Source organism: Chenopodium album, chromosome 17 (genome assembly GCF_948465745.1).
Source record: "Chenopodium album chromosome 17, dcCheAlbu1.1, whole genome shotgun sequence".
In the NCBI taxonomy this organism is placed as follows: Eukaryota; Viridiplantae; Streptophyta; class Magnoliopsida; order Caryophyllales; family Amaranthaceae; genus Chenopodium; species Chenopodium album.
Genome location: NC_137850.1, coordinates 45,959,170 through 45,970,483, shown reverse-complemented (window position 1 = coordinate 45,970,483; position 11,314 = coordinate 45,959,170). Strand labels below are relative to the sequence as shown.

The 11,314-nt window shown below is 33.6% G+C and overlaps 1 long non-coding RNA gene across 1 annotated transcript; it reads left to right on the top strand.

Moving 5' to 3' along the window:
• The first annotated feature begins 1,426 nt into the window (after positions 1-1,426).
• Positions 1,427-7,830, top strand: LOC145588208 (uncharacterized). The gene is made up of 3 exons (XR_014101558.1): positions 1,427-1,566; positions 3,282-4,376; positions 7,608-7,830. It is a non-coding gene; the product is annotated as an uncharacterized LOC145588208 (long non-coding RNA).
• The last annotated feature ends 3,484 nt before the right edge of the window (positions 7,831-11,314 follow it).

Genomic DNA, 11,314 nt, shown 5'->3' with positions numbered 1-11,314 from the left:
TGACCCGAAGGGTTCAGTCAAGATTAAGCTGTAATATTAATTATACATTAATACTACTTATCGGAACTAAAATTAAGCTTAAGTCAAGATCGTTAGTTGCTTGGGTGTGACCCGATCACTTGAACTTACTGAATAAATAGCTTTCCAATAGCTCCGAACCCTCTATCGGAATAATACACTTGTTCGAAGGACACCATTCCTTTCACAAGAAAGACATGTGTATAGTCTTTGGGTAAAAGTTCGTTGAGGTCTTCCGAGATTCTCAGTTCTAGTTTGTTGCTTTCACCCTTAGGGCTTGTTTACTTCAGCTTAATTTCAGTTCAGTTTAGTTCAGTTCAGTTCAGATCAGTTTAGTTCTCAATTTCCTTCTGTCATAAACAATGAATTTCAGCTCAAGCTCAGTTCAGTTCAGTTCAGTTCAAATCAGTTCAGTTCAGTTCAGTTTAGTTCAATTCAGTTCACTTCAGGAGTTTTCAGCCGAAGTAAACATGCTCTTAGACTTTTTTTTTCAAATAATTTTTTTTCAAAAATAATACGGAGTACTCCTCCGTCCCAATATATTTGCAACATATTTCCTTATTTGGGTGTACCAAAAATGTTTGCAACATTCGCAACATACTATATTTATTTACCCAACTTTATTATTTTACACTCACATAATCTCTATTATATAAGGGAGAGTAGGGGGTGGTGGTTGGTGGGTACCTGAAATTACCAACCTACCCTTACTAATCCTTCATCAATCTTTATTCCAGTAAGGTTATTTTGGCAAATCGAATATAATTATAAAAACGTGAGATTACACTACTACCCTTGGTAATCATTCCTCATTACTTATTTGAGTAAGGTTATTTTAATTAATTGAATATATTATAATCACGTGAGATTACACTACTACCCTTACTAATCTATTTTCACTCTTTAATGGTCAATATGGAAGCAATCAAATTAGATGATTTCAATCAAGCAACTTCATAATATGACTTCATTTATAATAATGCGGGAAAAATTAGATTGTGGGAAAAAAATAATTAAACCATAAATTACATCAATTATCGCTCAATAAACCAAAAATAAAAGGCATTTCTCAATCATATAAACACAATTGTTTTCTTAGCATAATTAACTTAAACTTCTCTCTCATTATATAATAGAGATTAAGAGATAATGTACTTCGTATAATTCTTTTACACACAATATATCACACACGCATCGCATGCATAAAATTCCAGTATTATATGAACGCCAATATATTTGTCTCTCCTCCACTTAACTACCACAATCACCACAAATCTTTACACTACAAGACAAAAAAAATAAAAAAAGTAACCTCCTTCTCTTTGTTGCAAACAAAGAAGGACGAAGGAAGTACTTGGTAAATAAATAAAAAGCATTTAAATATAAAAATTAGATTGGCATACACGTCTCTGAATCTTTGATCCGTTCCTCATAAGTGAGAGTCACCAGTCACCCCTAACACTAATTAGGGTTTCGAAATTCGGCGGTCGACGTACGGCGGGAAGTGGCGGCGCTGCACGAGGTCTTCAATTCGCTCGACAATATTAGGTGAATAAATTAATCTTATCTCAGGAATCATTGATTTGATTGCTTTATGTTATATATGTTGAATTGCTGGATTTGCTGCTATTTTCTAGTTAGACTTTAGAGATTAGGTTGGGTTTTCATCAAAATAAAGAAAGTAAGCAGATTCATCATTCACAATTTCGAAATTCAATTCATTTGTAAATTATTATCATTTATTTATAATAATCATATTGTTGCTATGTTGATAAATTTATCTTATTGAAGATTAATTTCGAATCCGACCTTGTTTGTAAGCTTGTTTGCCTGTGTTGCTTTTGGTTTTCTACTCTTGAGTTCCCTAACTTTTTTGAAACACAACTGAATCATCATCTCGAAATTCATAGCGAAACTTAATCGTTGATTTCAGAATTTTTATTGTTGTCGCTTTGTTGATTAATTTCGACTAACTATTTCATATTATTGCTTGATAAAGTGTTTATTTTCTGATATTTGGGAGTTTTTATGAAATGGGCATGAATGATTTTGTGGGTTTTGATCGTTTATTTTCTGATATTTGGGAGTTTTTATCAAGTGTGTCATGTTTATAATCTGAATTTTGGGAGTTCTTATGTTTTAGGTATAAATTTACATGTGATTTTTGATTTGATTTTTTGTTTGGGCATGTCCCTGCCAGTTCTTTCTCCTTCAATTTTTACTTTTACTGCTGCTCCATCCAATCTGTCCTGTTTCAACCTTCACACTTGCATTCTTGTTTGGTTGTATGATATTGAGCTGATATTGTTTGGTACTTTGTCTAACCATCCGTAAGCTTTTGTGGTTCATCTGTTAAACTTGTTAATCTGGTTATGGTTATGTTTTTGTGGTGTCACTCTTATTGCAAAGAGAAATGTTTGTGTCACCCCCAATACATTTTCATCTTGTGATTGATAATTGATGGTGCCACTGGTATTTAGAATTAGGATTAAATTTTTATCTTTTTAATCCTAATTCTATCATTTTTACTTTCAAACCTAATTCTATCATTTTCCTTTCAATCCTAAACCTGTGTATTTTAGAGTTTTATAGGATTGAAAATAAATATGATAGAATTAGAATTGAAAAATTAAAGATTAAAATCAATTCAAAAAAATATTTTTCCTACGTGGCGTACTCACTCTATGCTTTCGAAATCGTATCATTTTAGAATGTATATATTGATTTATTTTTTTGTAAGGCAATATAAATGATGTATATCATCTGTCATCTGATGTAATAGGAACATGAAAGTCTGAAAACCCTAATTTGCATTCATGTCACAACATTAAATAAAACTGTAGTGGGAATGAATTTTATTGAAATAAATAATGATATTGAAAGAGGGAAAAGGTAGGCAAATGAGAACCAAGAGTATCACCATGGTTAACATAACACGATGAAAGAAGAAGATTGCAAATAAGTTTTCATATGAATGTATAATGTAACAATGTGGAGAAATGAAGAAGCTAGCTCAATAACCTTTTAACTGAAATTTGATTGAGAAGGACGAAAAAGCTAAAGGCAATTTTGTTTGGAAATTCTTGATATGAGTAATATCTAAATGTGTGCGATAATAGCCCAAATCTAATTCCTTTTGCCTTAGTATACTCAGACATCTAGCTGATTTGGGTCAAATCCAACATTTTAAATGTAATGACTATTCCATTCCCCTGTTTTATCTCTAAAGCCAAACAAAAACTGATTTTATTTTCCATCAAAAGTTACTCCACTCTTGTGCAGATCAGAATGTCTTCTGGAAGCTTTAGTGAGGGTTCTTCATCATTGTTGTTGTCATTGAGGCGGGTGGCAAATACGGTGTTCTTGTTCATGACTCATAGTCCATTAAATCGTATCGCTCACACCTTCTTCTACTGTGACATCCCTACCAACTTGCCTAATGATGAAGTCGACTTCAAAGATGATTTAGAAGCGGAGAGGCTAAAGCCAATATTGGAGTTTCCCTCCAGTGAATTCCCAAATTTTATGACGTGTACGCAGCTTGGGTCCCGTTTTTATTTTCTGGGTGGGCAGCTCCTTCATATGGGTACCAATGTTGAACAGATATATCCTTCTAATGTCTATATGTTTGATGCAACTACAATCACAAATACTACTTCTACTCATCCTACCCCATTAGAGTGCGGGATGAGGAGTGGGAAGCCTCGTGCTTGCACGTTTGTTGCAGATGGAAAGCTTTACGTTTTGGGTGCTTTCCAAAATATCAGTGGCCTGGATGAAGACTATAAATCCATACAATTAATTGAGGTCTATAATCCTGAAACGGGCAAGTGGCGGAATCTGAAGGATCCTCCCGTGGAAAAACCACTACACTGGCGTATCCCCTCGTTTGAAAGAGTGTCTTGAGTCTGGAGACAACCCTTACTATCCCTACACCCGCAAAGTGGCTTTGATTGGTCGACCAGCAAACTCTCGCTGTACGATTGTGCTCGTGTTCAATCTGGACACTGAAGAATGCACTCCAATGAGGCGGATGATTCCGTATCTGCCTTTAGGTTTGATAATGGGTGACACAGTGTACCATCTTGGCATCAGAGGAATAAAGTATTGTCAACCTAAAAAGACGAAGATTTTACCAAATCATCCATGGATGATGGGGGAGGAGTTGTTTACTTTGCCAGGAGACCCCTGTTTTTGTGGGTTGCAGAATGCTTTTTGCCACCTTGGAGACAAGCATTTCTGCTATGTGAGTACTGAGCTTGTTGAGTTGTTATATTCTGCCAAATTTGATTACGAAGTTGAATTTTGCCTGTTTCAATAATAGGTTTCCCTTCATTGACTGCTATGGGCTCTACCTTGTAAGTTGTCTCTCTCTGCCCCTTTATTTCTTACATGTCTTAGATATTGTGTTACAATTATGTGGATTGTGTATGCGTAGTTACCTGAAATATTTTGTTTTAAACAAGAATATGTGTTAGATAAACTGTGTTTAGTAACCATTCCGCGAGAAACATGTTATTATTTATTTTATTATGAGTATTTTGCAGGGATGTACCAAGAAAATAGGGCATTTTGTGGGGAACTACCATAGTAAATTTTTTTTGTGGGGAAGTACCACGATATATTTAAGTTTTGTTTTAAGGTACCAAGAGGCCATTTTCCGATGACAAAGTCAACTTCCCGGCCAGTTGACTACTCTACTTACAACGATTTGTCTTAATTATACCACGATTTGGCTAGTTAACTACTCTTTGTAAGCTCACAAGCTTTGTTAGAGAATAACACGAACCAAAATTAAGACAAATAGTGGTAACTATAGTAGTCAACTAGTCGGAAAGTTGACCTTTTTACCAGAAAATGAACTACTGGTACCTTTAAACAAAACTTAAATTTATTGTGGTACTTCCCCCCCCCCCCCCAAAAAAAAAAAAAAAAGAAAATTTACCCTGGTAATTCCCCACAAAATACCCTATTTTCTTAGTACATGCCCGCAAAAAACTCTTAAACATTCTAAAGTATTGACTTTTTCTCTCAGGTCCAAACTTATTCATCTAATTTGACAGTAAGGGTCCTTGTGACCTGATAACTTACTTTTTTCATGTTTTGAATTTCATCTGCATTATCTCTCATTATTGTTATTGCTGAGTCTTGAAGTTAGTTTGTGATGTTATTTGGACAGTTTTCAAAAAGAAAGATGGCGGGAAGATTCAATTCACAGTTTCTTATAGTGTGCTTGTGTTGATTTGTTAATAATGGTGAGGCATAAATTGTGGCACTCTCAGAAAGTGAAGATATGACAACAATATATTTGTTGAGGAAAGCTTTATTGAGAGAAAGATAAATGAAAATTTTCATGACTTGGGAAGAAGAAAACAAAACCAAAAAAAAAAAAAAGGATAAAGGAAAAAAGAGAAAAAAGAAAACGAATGTAGTAAACAGAGGGTAAAAGGATTTAATGATTAAGGCCATGCCTGGAGTAGGGGTCCTGTATTAATTAAGTAGTAATAAAGGTCAAACTAAGGAAAATATAAGTCGATAGAGGTGGTGATAAAAAGAATAAAGCGGTAATAGTTACCCTCCATTCCCCTTGGGTAATATCTACTCTATCTCTCCTTTCCCACCACCAAGTCACTCTATAAGTTTTTTATCACCACCTTTGTTTATTATCATCTTTTTTCTTGTCTCCACTTTTAATCACTCTCATTTCTCTCTAGTTTGACTTCTATTGCCCCATATAATGTAGGAAAAATTGGCCACAACAACACCAACTATGACAAAGGTGCGTGTAGCAGCACAACCTTTCAAGGGTGCACTCAACATCACAAACTATGCACTTGGGTGCACATAACAACATAAATGACATTGGCAAAATGTAGATTTCTTCTAAAAGTGAAATCTTAAATATTTTTAATGCCTTTTTGTTTAAAAATATTTTTGATTAATTTCATTCTACTTAATTTTCCATTTTCCATCACATGTAATTAAATAACCATTAAATTGAATTATTTCAAAAAGTTTTCGCCATTATTTTCTATCGTTTGTTTCTTCAATTACTTTTTTTACATCTCATGTGATGATTGACTTAGTTTCCTCTTCCATTATAATTAATTTTTTCCCTTTAAATTAATTCTCTCTTAACCTCCACAATTTAAGTGTTGTACATCAAAAACAAAAAAATCAATTTGACATATCCTAAAATCCAACTCTAAAATTATTTTTTGAATTAAGTATTTGAAATCACTTTGTGGGTTTTGATATTAGTATTTAGAAAGTTACCTATGTATCCTGAAATCTTGTAGAATAAAGGTATTTAAATGATTTTATTTTTTATTTTTTATTTTATTTATCAATTTAGTATTTAACTAGGTGGAAAGGGATAGGAAACTAAGTCAATCATGTGAGATCAATATTAGAAATAGTAATTGGAGAAGCGAACAAAGGAAAATAATAGCACAATTTTTTTTTTTTAAGGAATCCGCTTAATATAATGGTGGAGGTCAAGAAATGCTTAAATGAAAAAAAAAAAAAAAGGTAAGGCTAATTTAGTTACGCATGATGGAAAATCATATATGTTTAAATAATGTTTAAACAATTATATAAAATAATAAAGATTCCACTTTTTTCCATGCAACCTTAGTTCATTAGTGTCATTTATGCTAATATGTGCACCCAATTACATAGTTTGTGCTGTAAACCGCACCCTTAAAAGGTTGTGCTGCTACACGCACCTTTGTCATAGTTGGTGTTGTTGCGGCCAATTTTTCCTATAATGTATTACCCCCAATTCAAGTATGTCCTAAAAGAGGAAGAGTGTAAAGGGTAAGTAATAATAAAATAAAATAACGGTATGTTTATTGGTGATCTTGGTGGGAGTCTTGACATGAGATTATATTGTGATGTTTGATCCAATATAGTATCAAGACGAGTTTTGGATTTCAAAGATTCTATTTAAGACTATACATGCATACATGACATTATTTTATTGGTTGTAATGTTCTTTTTTTTTTAATTATAAAGTTAACAATCGTTGTGTCTATATTGAAAGTTGGGGATGAAGTGCAAAGATATTGAGTCTAATATAATTAAAAGTTGGTGGAAAATTGATGTGGCGGAGTGTTAGTTTTAGGGATAAAGTTACTTTAAAAATCAGAAATGACAATTATATACTTTCTCCGTTTTTTTTAGATGATACATTTTGCCACGGACTCGGACTCTTAGGCATTTTTTCAAGAGGAGAGAGATAGAGAGTAAAAAAGGTGATGATCCATGTGGGTAGGAAAGATTTAGAGAGAAGGAAATGCCAAAATAGGAAATGTATCATCTAATTTAATATTGTCAAAATAGGTGTATTAACTAATAAAAAATGGAGGATGTAAATATAAATTAACACACTTGTTTATAAGTGATTTCCTTCTACATCTATAAAAATATTAGGACTTTCATTCTATTATTAGTTAGTATTATAGAACTCCTTGCCTAGATTTTGTTCTAGTACTAGATTGAGATATATTCTAGTTGCTTTTCTTAAATTTATGTAACGGCTCCGATTGCTCATATACATTCATTTATTGGTTCCACTTGTGCTCCAGGACAAGGAGAGCTAAACTAGATGTTACCCACGCTTGCCCTCCCTAAAATCATGGATTCTATAAGGTTCAGTCTATTGTTCTTATGTTGCCTTGGTTTTCGAGTTATGTTTTACCTTTTGCTAGATATACAAGTTGCATATCTTCAATGGTTTTTAAATGTATTTTACTTTTGATTATGAGACAATTTGCATATGAAAATGTTTATCTTTTGGTTTTAGTTGTTTCATTCTATTCTTACCATAATCCATTATGATGATCATTAATAATTTGGAAATTTGTTTAGTGTACAAAAATAGAACTTTAACAAAAGGTGTTTCATACCCTTATTTATTCACAATTTTTTATATCATTAACTAATTTACAAAAAATTGATTACTGCATAAGTAATGACCAAATTTGTCAAAATACAATGACCAATTTAATCTCTTTTAACTACAAATTATTGTTGAGGTTCAACCACAAGTGTAATATAAGGCATGAGCATTGAGTCATTGACTAAGGTTTTTGACATGATAATGTAGCAGATGATAGGGTGAATGTTGAACATTTCCTTATGTTGAAAGATTTGCAACCATTGTTTTACATATCCCTTGCCTGCTAAACTTAGGAATCTTGAAGTTATGTGAGAATAAAAATGCTAGTTTAATTGTTTGTTTCTTTGTATACTCTTGTGCCAAATGTGGTGGATTCGATTTTCACAATTGACCTGGCCATATCAATCTGCAACAAGAAAACTTGTTCAATTAATTAAATTATTCACTATGCCATAATTAGATTACTTTACTTAGATTTAGGTTTTGCTTATGAAGTGAATTTCAAAAATTATTATTCCATATATATATATATATATGTGTGTGTTTTCAAATAGGTATGAGGCAAGGCAGCAGGTGGGAATAGATGCGGCGAGTTTAACATAAAATCCATCCCCACCTTGATGTGTAATGATATAGCCCAAGAGGTTTAGATGATTAAACCCAATTTATTGATTAAAAGATAGGAAACTGAAAGAATTCGTTAAAGAACAAATAAAACAGGTTCGGATTTATTGAACAATTTGGGTTTGTAGTTGTTTTTGTGTGAATTTGGTAGTTTAACTTACAATTATTAAGACAAGCTATAAAATTTAAAGGTTCTTAACATTCTTTGAGACAAACTACTAAAATTGTTAAGCTAACAAGTTTGATGACAAACAACTAAACTTGAGAGGATGTTTTAACGAACAAAACGAAAGAACAAGATTGATTTAATTTTTAAGTGAACGTGATTTTTCTCATTGATATCAAGGAGTATTTATACACTTGCTTTACACACAACTACTTGGAAAACTCTCCTAAATTAAGTAGAATAAGATCGTAAGAACCGTGTGAACATAGCTCAGTAGCAAGTAAGATATTGCCCCTATGTGCTTCTTCGGAATAAAGCCAGCTTGAGCATCATTGATAACCTCTCAAATCACTTGAGATATGAGGATCTTGGATATGAGCTTATAAACCATAGTGCAACAGGCAATAGGCCTAAAGTCTTCACCATCATTGGATTGTTCACCTTTGAAACCAAGGTCAGAGTAGTGCAATTCATTTTCTCATTCATTCTGCTAGTGTTAAAGAGGTTTGGTTTATTTTGTTTGAATCCATTTAAATTCATTTTGATTGAAAATGCTTTGTTTGACTCCATCACATTTTCGCTTGATTGCATTTGCATTGTTTGAATCCGTTTCACTTGTACTTTATTCCATTTGCTTTGTTTGAACTCATTTAACTTCCTTTTAATTTAAGGTGTATTTTTTTTTTTTTTTTAAAAATTTTTTTTTTTTTTTTTTTTTTTTGTGTAATTCCATTTGGTTTGAGGAATCCGTCTCACTTCTATTCGATTCCAATTGCTGTGTTTGGACCCGTTTCATTTCTACTATTTGATTCCATTTGCTTTTTTTTCTTTCCTTGTTGGTAAATAAAGGATTATATTAAGTACCAAAATGTCATTATACAACCTAAGAACTTTGGAGGTTCCAAGTAAGGACCCTCTAAAGGAAGGGTCCTATGCATGCTCAAATATATAAAACTCAACCTTCTGGATCTACATTGCCTTCTCTTCTTCAAATGGCTATGTTATCTGAAATTTTCAGTGAGTTACAGGTGAACACTAAGCAGTGAGGACCGAGAGCCACAGAGAAGTACTGTGTGCCTCAAGAAACAGTTTTGAGTGAGACACAAAGGTCGTTACCGTGTTTTCTTTTTCTTTCTTTTTTTCTTTTTTTTCGTGTGGGCAGTAATTGTCCTCTAATACATGATTTAGTTTTTAATACAAATAAAAGCTTTTGTTAAGTCATTAGTGTATGCAATAGATAAACTTCCTAACATATCCCAGCATCCCTCTGTGGATTTCTGTAAGCACGTACTGTGGTTCTATTACTGTAACAGTTTGGTAAAGTGATGTATTATCTTTATTTTGGCTGTGTTATTGAAGTATCACAATGCATTCCTTTTGTATCCACTATCGATATTATCTAGAATTTGGTTGTGCTCTTGGTCCATTCATACAAGTTTCACAAAGAATTTCAAATGTGGAAAGTAACCTCCTCAAGCCTCCCTCATAGCAAATCTTTACAAGCATTTATATCAGATCTCACTAATCTAATACGAGTATAAGTTACATTTTGTACTGGTTAAAAAATCTTCCAAAATAATTACACTCTGATGAACCTAGTTTGTGCTTCCCGACCCATAGTGCTTGAATGTGATTTTATAGAATGAAGGTCGGATTAAGAAGCTGATCAATTTTAAGTGTCTTCCTTCAATCAAGGGGACTGATTTCTCATCCTTGCACTCTTAAGCATTGCTTTCCTCCTCCGCCTGAAATTAAAAGAAGTTGAAGCGCGCGCTGATACGTCTTGGTCCTGGAGAGCCAACAGATCTCCGGAATTTTCCTTGTCTAGCCGGTGTCAAGCTATAATCCCGATCTTTCATTTTCTGCAGCTCCTCTGTCGCCAATTCAGCCTCATTCTCTGCCTTTTTCATCCTACGTACCCTCCTCTTCCTTCAGCTTCAGTTCTTCGATATTCCTCTCTGCTACAATAGTTTTCACCTTCATTCTTTCTCATCAGCCATCCATGCTTCTGCCCATGCATTTGCTGCTGCTGCCACTTTCTTGTCTGTAAGTTCTCTAGCTTTGGCTGCACATCCCGTTAAATATTCATACTCAAATTTCGATATCGTGATGGTAGAATTTTTCTTGGAAGCCCTTTCTCTTACTACAGTTTCTGCCAGAGCATTTGCTTCTCTTAATTTAAGTGCTTCAAGCTCTTCTATCACAGCTTCTAGCCTCTTTTCATTTTCATTTGTTTCTGACTCCCTGATGTTGTTTGTCAGTTGTCCCTCCTCTTTCCTCGCCTCCTCCTTTTCTTTCTCCAACTTCTCTAAAGTAACCGAGAAACTTGGTAACATCAATTTCGCCTCTTCCTCAGATGCTCTGGCACCCTCTAACCTGTCTAAGGGGCATCTGCTTGCATTTCTTCATCATTATCATCATCATCATCATCATCATCATCATTCACATTATTCTCTTCTTCTTCCCGAGCACTTGAAAAAGCATATCTAGAAGCATTTCGCCTTGCTATATCTTTATGTTGAGCCCTCAAATCCTATGTACGCTCCTCAAATACTACATTCTCATGAACATCATCATCCATCTTATTCACCAAACCTCTCATC